The sequence below is a fragment of the Myotis brandtii genome, unplaced genomic scaffold, assembly GCF_000412655.1.
Source record: "Myotis brandtii unplaced genomic scaffold, ASM41265v1 scaffold940, whole genome shotgun sequence".
NCBI lineage: Eukaryota > Metazoa > Chordata > Mammalia > Chiroptera > Vespertilionidae > Myotis > Myotis brandtii.
Window position 1 is genome coordinate 1,071,137 of NW_005371877.1, and position 7,945 is coordinate 1,079,081.

Here is a 7,945-nt window from a genome sequence, read left to right on the forward strand (position 1 = left end):
CAGTGCCCTCGCCCGTGCCCGGGGAAGGCCGACCGTCGCGGGCCAAGGATCACCCCCGCCCAGGCTCTGCACGTCCCATCTTTCAGGGGCTCTGCAGGCTAGGAGGAAGGCGGCCTTCCGGGCTTCAGGTCCTCTGCCCTCTCCAGCCCGAGGCCCCCCACTTGGCCTGTCTGCAGCCTCAACTGCCCACAACCTCCACCTGCTCTGAGCCGCCACACCCATGGCTTCTGGGACCCTCAAATGCAATCAACGGCCCCAGCTGCTCTCCAGCCAGATTTCATCCTTGACCTTTGGACCCGGAACTGCCAAGCAGCTGGGTGCTGCCTACAGTCTGGCTGGCATCTCATCTCAACACCTCCAACTCTTCCCTGCCCATCCGGGTATTAGTGGAGGGAGGGAGGGCGGCACACACTCTCCCCAGGACCATGGGAAGCCCCTCAGACGTGCTCAGCAGCCGCCTTGGGAACAGGCTTCCGGCACAGGTCTGCAGAGCCAGCCTCACCACTGTCCGTGATCCGGGTCTCTGCACCAGGTTGACTAGGAAATGCCAATAGGGCTCATCTCGTCCAGGGCTCTCACCTGGCTGCCTGTCAGGATCCCCCGAGAGCAGACCTAGAGTCAGACACTAAGGAGGAACAGAGCCCAGGAATCTGTATTTCCAAAGTTCTAGGGAGTTGGAGTTGGCTGCACCTATGGGTAGGGAGCTCTAGTGACCCTGCCCACTGGACAGAGGGGATGAGAGGGAGCCTGAACTGGCCTTGGGTGCCAGAAGGAGAGCTGAATCTCTTGGCTCCTCCCAGGCCCACTTGTCCACTGCCACCTGCCAGGGGCCATGGCCTAGGGACCCTCAGCCTGCCCTGCCCCAGCCAGCCTGCATGGAACAGGGTCGGGGAGAGGATCCCTGGGAATGCAGTGGCCCTGACCTCTGACCTGAGGCACCTCCACTCTCTGGTGAAGTTCAGTCATGACATTCCACTGGCAGGCGACCCAGTACAGGAGAGCTGGGAGGCCCTGTGAGAGCCCTGGAAGGGGTGGGTGAAAGGGAGTGAGGCCTATGCAGTCCCTCTTGCCTTACTCACCCTTTCCCTCCCCCGCAGATGTTTCTGGTCACCCCACCCCACCCAACTGAAGAAGGGCTGATGGTGGCCCTATAACACCCTGCTGAGGTCTCTGAGGTCTCTGAGCAAAAGGCCCAGCCATCCCAGCAACCACCAGGCTGCAGCCCAAACTGGGGGTGCAAACCCTGGGCCCTGCTGCTCTAACCTCCCAAACCACCAATACCCCCAGACCACCCTGTGCCCCTCCCAGGGCACAAGACTCCCACCAGGATAGCCTCCCCTATACCCTCCACTCTGATCTGGCTCCTGCTGGCTCCTGGGGGGGTCTGCTTCAGTCCCCCCACCCCCAGGCCTCCAGGGAGCAGAGCTAGCCTGTGAGTCCACCACCTGGGAAAGGAGCAGGAGCAGACCCAGTGGCCTCCTCCTGACCAGGAGTCCAGCCCGGCTCCACCAGCTCCTCACTGCACCTTGGGCAAGTGCCACCCTCCCAGGGCCTCAGTTTCTCACCTGTAAAATGGGAATGGGGACCAAGGAGACAATATCACTGACTGACCTTCCAGCTCCCACCATTGTGAACTATCTCACTTACCATGTATTGGAAGCCCTTGGTGCTGGGGATCTGCATAAGACAGACTCCTCACCCCCTCACACCCTGGGGCCCCAGTGTGTGGAGATGAGTGGCAGGGGGCATGCGGCACAGCACGACAGTGACAACAGAGGAAGGGGGAGCAGGAAGACTGCCCCTTGGGAGGGACATTTGAGAGAGGCCTTTGAGGGATGAGCAGGAGTTCTCTACACTTAAAACAACGGGAGGGGGGAGAGGGGCACAGGACCCTCAGAAGGCAGGGCCGGGAGTAAGCTCATAGTGCCCAGAGGCACGTGCAGGCTGCACTCTGGCACCTTCTGCAGGCTGGTGCCTACCACCCTCCAGGGCTTTCCCTTTCTGGAGTGGGGGTGGGGGTGGGGGACAAGGCGGACGAGGATGAGGCAAGAGAGGCGCCTAGGCCACCTCCACCACCTGAGAGCGAGCGCTCCGCGCCTCCTGGCACTCTCTGCCCTGCCTGAGACTCACCTTCAGCTCCACTCATTCAGCCCTGAGCTGGGCCCAGGGGTGTCCTTGGGAATGTTACCTAAACACCTGCATGTCTCCTTTTGAAAATAGAAGGCCTGGCAAGGTTGGGCCGGTGGTCTCAGGCCTCGGGAGGTCATCTTTTCCTTGGCTGCCCTGTGCTGCGGGGCCAGTGGGCCAGGAGAAACCTCCTTCCCAAAGTCATTTCCTGCCGTTCTGGGCTGGAGGGCAGAACCCTACCTGCATACATAGGCTCATAAAGGGGGAGGTGGTTCCTTCTCTTCCTCAGAGGCAGGAGGGTCCCACAGTCAATGCGAGAGAGGACCCAGGTGAGTGATGCTCTTGGAAGTCCCCCATGAGGTTCCAGCGAGTGGAAGACCGAAATTTGGGAACTGGTGGGGAAAGGACCAAGTTAGACCTTAGGATTAATTCCTAAAAGGAAGCTTGGACTGTCACTTCAGGAATGAGTCACACTTAGGTCATGACACAGCAAATCTGTAACTGCGAGTCCTTGGGGACTTAGAAGTCCCATCCAAGTCTCAGGTGGAGCACTGCAGGTGTGCTTGGGGTCACGTGACTGAAGCACCACCGCTGTGATGGTTGAATTGTGTGGCCCCCCAAATCTATGGAAGTCCTAACCCCGGCACCTGTGGTTGTGACCTTGTCTGGAAATGGGTCTCTGCAGGTGTCATCAGGATGCGGTCGTGGGGTGAGCCTGGACCCACTGACTGGCATTGCTAGAAAAAGCAGGAAGTTTGAATACAGAGACTGAATTCCCACAGGGGGCATCATGGGAAGGGAGGCAGAGATTGGAGTGATGCTGCTCCACGCCCAGGCCGGCCTGCAGAAGCTGGGAAGACATGGCAGGGTCTTCCCCCAGGACCCACTGACACCCTGACCCTGATATCCGGCCCCCAGAGCTGCGGGAGAATACGTTCCAGCTGAGGTAGGCCACCCCATTTGTGGCCAGTTTCTACAGCACCCCTAGGAGATGGAGACCATCTCCCACCAGCACCTCGATTCAGTTTTTCTAAAGGTTAAATCTCCACATACATACTAGTAAGTCCCAAACTGACAGCTGGGGGCAGGGGTGCTGGCTCAGCCTCGGACCTCGAGCAGAAGAATGAGCCTCAGACAGTGAGGAAAACACAAGAGTCATTAGCCTCAAAGGTCCCAGCAGCCCTCAGCTAAATAAACAAGGTGGGTTTCTGGGAGCAGAGGTACCCCTGTCACTGGTTCTCAGGACACCCTGCCTGGCCAAAGCTCTCAGTCACCTGCAGGTCCCAGGGAGGGGGCTTGAGAAGGAGGAGGAAGACCTGGATGCCAGGGCAACAGGCAGGGCAGCTCTGCGTGGTGGTGACGAACCCAGAAGCAGAAGCACTGGCTGAAACTCCCCTCACATACAGCCTGGGCCAGGTGGCTTAGCCACACCTGGAGACAGGGATGCCGAGGCCCCCACTGAAGGGTGCAGAGAGGAGGCCATGGGTCATGGGCATGAAAGGTTAGTGTCCCAGAAGTGATGCCAGGTGATATGACTAGTGTCCCTATTGAAACTTTAGCCCTGAGCCCTAGTTGCCACATGGGCACCAGTCCCCTTCCCTCCTCAGAGCCTAATCCAAATGCCCACAAAAGGGGCCCTTGTGCTCTCCACGGGGCAGGGCCTGAAGCCTGCCGCCTCTCCATCTCCAGACAGCTCAGCCCCTCTGCCACTGCAGGACAGGTGGCCCACTCCGCAGGCTGCTCCTAGGGTGACCACTTCCACTGTCCTCTCCAGACCCAGGAGGGCAGCCCCTCTGGGAGGCAGGACAAGGTGGGAAGGTGGCAGGCTTGGGAGCAGATGGCTGTGGAGTCGCAGCTTCCTACCTGCTGGCTGAGAGACGTGGGACAAGTCCCTGCACGGTAGGAGCCTGGGTCTCCTGCCTGAGTATCACTGTCCCCAAAAGTGAGCAGGTGATTTGTGTTAGGAGTCTGCCCAGGGCGCCAGCCCAGTGCAGCTGCAGGAGCTACAGGCTTCCAAGGGCAGATGCCCTGGGAGCGGGAAGGCAGGGGCATGTGTGGTTTCCCTGCCAGGAGACTGGCTTTTGGCAGGGCCTTCCCCAGAGCAGACCCCAGACCTCTCTGAGACTAAGCAAAGGGGCTTCCTTTACTGGGCTGGCCCTCTGTGCTGCCGGCACTGCTGTTGCTCATCCTCCACCTCGCTTGGGACCGTCCCAGACACAGGAACCAGCTCAGGAGGAGAGGGAGCCATTATCTCTGGCCTCCGGAGTGTAGGAGAGTGTGTCATGAGGCCTGCCCTGTGCCAAGGCCTCTTGGCGGGGCAGCTGCACGGGGAGGGGATGCTCTGCACTGACCCTCTGGCCAGGCCCCCATTGGCTGTGGGAGGAAGGGAAGGCAGCGAGAGGAGAGCCCTCTGCCCCATACAATGATCAGGAGCCTTGCAGGGGAAGGGAGGGGGGTGCGGTCAGTGGGGTTGTGGGACAGACAGGATCAGGCCAGAGGCCAGGAAAGAGAAGGGAGGATCCTGCAGGCGCAGCCTGCATTCTGGGTAACTGATCAGAGTCAGCTTTGCCCCCTAAGTCTCAGCCACGTGGCCACCCTTTTCCTGGAAGCCTCATGGTCCACCCCACAATGGAGGACAGCTGCCTTGGGGAGATTCCTACAGGTCCTGCCTTCACGGGGTCCCCAATCCAAAGCAAAGCATCATTGAGAAAACCAAGCCCCCCACTTCCCTGGCTCGGCACCTCCAGGTGCCCCTGGGAACGTGGGCAGAGGCAGGTACCCACAGGAAAAGGCAAGGCTGAAGCTGCAGCCTGGATTAGCTTCCTAGCGCTGTGGTAACAAGGTCCCACAAATGAGTGGCTTCAAAACATAGAGATGCCTTGTCTCAGCTCTGGAGGTCAGAACCCCCAGGGTGTGGTGTCAGCAGGCTGGTGGCCTCTGACCTGGAGAGAAGCTGGCTCAGGCCTCCTCCCCTCGGCTGCAGACACATCCCCTCCCTGTGGTTCTTCACACCCTCCACCCTCTGTGCTCGACACTCTCTGGGCTCCAAGGTCCCCGGGGCCTAAGGACGCCAGTCAGTCATTGGATTAGAGCCCAGTATGAACTCTTGTAACTGATTTAACCTGCAATGGCCCTATTTTCAAATAAGGTCACATTCTGAGGCACTAGGGGTTAGGACTTCAATATGTCTTTTTGTTGGGGGAGGGGCACATTTCGGCCCCTGACACCCAGCCTTCTTTGTCCCTACCACTGGGGTGACTGTTCCATCGAGGAAAGAGGGGAGCAGGAGAGGAGGAAATGGATGTGGACAGAGGGCAGGGAACTGACAGGCTGGCCAGTGCTCCCTGGATGCGCTGCTCTAACCCAATTAGCAAGGGCCCTCCGAGTGGACTGGAAGAACGTGCCCACACTGAGAAGCTGTAACCGGGGCTGCAGACCAGGCAGTTCTGGGACTCCACACTTATGAGTCCCAGATGTGTGGAGACCGTGGCAAGCGCCAACAGAAGAGTGAGGCAGGAGGGCCCTGGGCTTTTGGAGCAAAGCCAGATCTTCTTAGGGAATGACCCGTGATTCTTTGAGATGCAAGTTTTGACTTGCCACTGGGCTCCACCTCAGACAGCACACAGACCCTGGGATACCACGTGCCCGTGTGATCTGAATTGCTCATTGCAGACTGGGTGACGTGATGCCATAAAGTGGGGTGTGCCCAGCAGCACCCTCATCAAGGGCACTTGGATTTGCCTTGAGCACAGGTAAGCTGCTTGAACAGGTGGGTCACACTCCAGATACGCCCAGTCATACCTCCCACTTCCCCATCCCCGACCTACACTTGTGACCTCATGAAGTTCCTTATGACACATCTGGCAACATTATTCTCATTATACTCATAAAAAAAACCTGAGTCACAGGGTGTTAAACAAGTTGTCCAAGCCACCAGCCAGTAAGTGGAAGAGCTGAGATCTGAACCCCAGACTATGGAGGGGACATAGGATTGCTGGTGCACAGTGGGGACAGGAAGGAAGATGGATGGGCCCTGGGGGTTGCCTGAAGCATTCCTAGGACCGCATGCTATTGTCACAGCTAATAGAAGAGCAGCGCCACAGGCTGGTGGGGTCACCAAGCCCCTATTCCTCAGGAAGGGTGGTTTGGGTCACTGCACCAGGAGGAGATGTAGCCTGCCGCGGGGCTGGCTAGAGGCAGAGTGAACGTGGATCCGAGAGAAGGAAGCCCAGTGGTAGCGAGAGACCCCAGCCCGTATCTGCATGCTCTTCCTTTCCGAGACATCACGTGGAGGGAACCTCTCTCCTTTGTCTCCTCACTGCTCTGTCTCAGGGGCTGTTGGTGGAAAGCTCTGCAGTGTCCGCCAGGAGTTTCACAGTCGTCCAGGAATGAAGGGAGGAGGGAGGCCTCTGCATCCTGGCGGTCGCTGGCGGCACTCGCGCCTGGCCCTTAGGGAGGGGTGAGCAGTTTCAAGTGTATAAGGGGCAGTTGCACTATGGTGGGCAGCACGGTTTTTTTCTCTCTCTTTGGACCTGTAGCATTTGTCAGTGGCATTTGTCAGTACAAAGCAGCAAACTTGGGTGGACTAGCTTCCTACCGAGGACTCCTCACCTGCTGACTCTCACTCTAAGGCTGCCTGCCACTGGTGCAGCCGGGTGCAGGCGACGGACCTAGTTTTCCCCAGTCAGCCTGCTGCCCAGCGTCCACCCCAGTGCAGGGTCACACGGTTGCATCCAGGAACATTGGTTCTGGCACCACCAATGGCAGCAGTGACCGCCTTCAACATCCCAGTTCTGCAGCTCACATGTCGGTAGGAAGGGCTCGGCTGTGACCGGCAGAAGAGCCTACATTTCTTATACGTCTGGAACCTGGAGGAAAGCAGCCTGGGGCTGGCGAGGCAGCTGTTTGAAGGCACCCATGTCCCAAGGTCTGTCTTTTGTTCCCAGTGGCTTCCACTGTCACGGTCCCAAGATGGCTCTGTGCCTCCAGGCATCATGCCCAAGCAGCAGAAGTCCCAGCCTCTTCAGGTCACTCAGGAGGAAGGCCTCCACACGGATCTCTGGTTCACCTCATCGGCCATACCGCGTCCCTGGCCTCCCGCTGCTGCGAGGGAGGTTGGGATTGACAGGTTTACTTGCTGGTCTCCACCTTGGGGGACTGCAGGATGCAGGGGCTCAGAATCACAGAAGAGGCCGCTGTGACTGGCGCGTGGGCTCAGTTCTCCATCTCTCCACCTCTCCTGGCAATGCTGTGGGCACCTATATCCGTCCATAAATTCCTTTCACCTGAGACCTTTCTGTTGTTGGCAACGGAGAGCCCTGCCTGATCATACCTGAGACTTTCTGAGCCTGGAGAGAAAGCGAGGCGACAGGAGGGGATCTGGAGAAGAGGGCAGGGCTGGAGGGGCCCCTCTGAGAGTAGGGGTGGGGGGCTGCTTCCTTCTGGTGCGAGGAGCCGGCGGGCGTGGCGGGGCGGGGGGAGAAACAGTCCGGAGAGCGGTGGACAGCCCAGGGTGTGAATGAACAGCCAGGGCGCCATGACACAGTCCGGGGTGTCCGGGCTGCAGGGGGACAGTCCGAGGAGCGAAGGACAGTCTGGGCTATGAGGTCAGTCCCAAGACAGGGACGGACAGCAGGGTGCACGCTCCGGGCGGCGCGGGCTGGGAGATGCTAGGGAGCCGGGCGAAGCAAGGGAGCGGGGCCTCCGGGACTACATTTCCCAGCAGGCGGCGCGCTAGCGTCACTTCCGGCGGCGCCGCGGTACGCGTGTGGGAGTGTACGAGCGAGTGTTTACTTCCGGCCGCCGCGGGCTTGGGGGG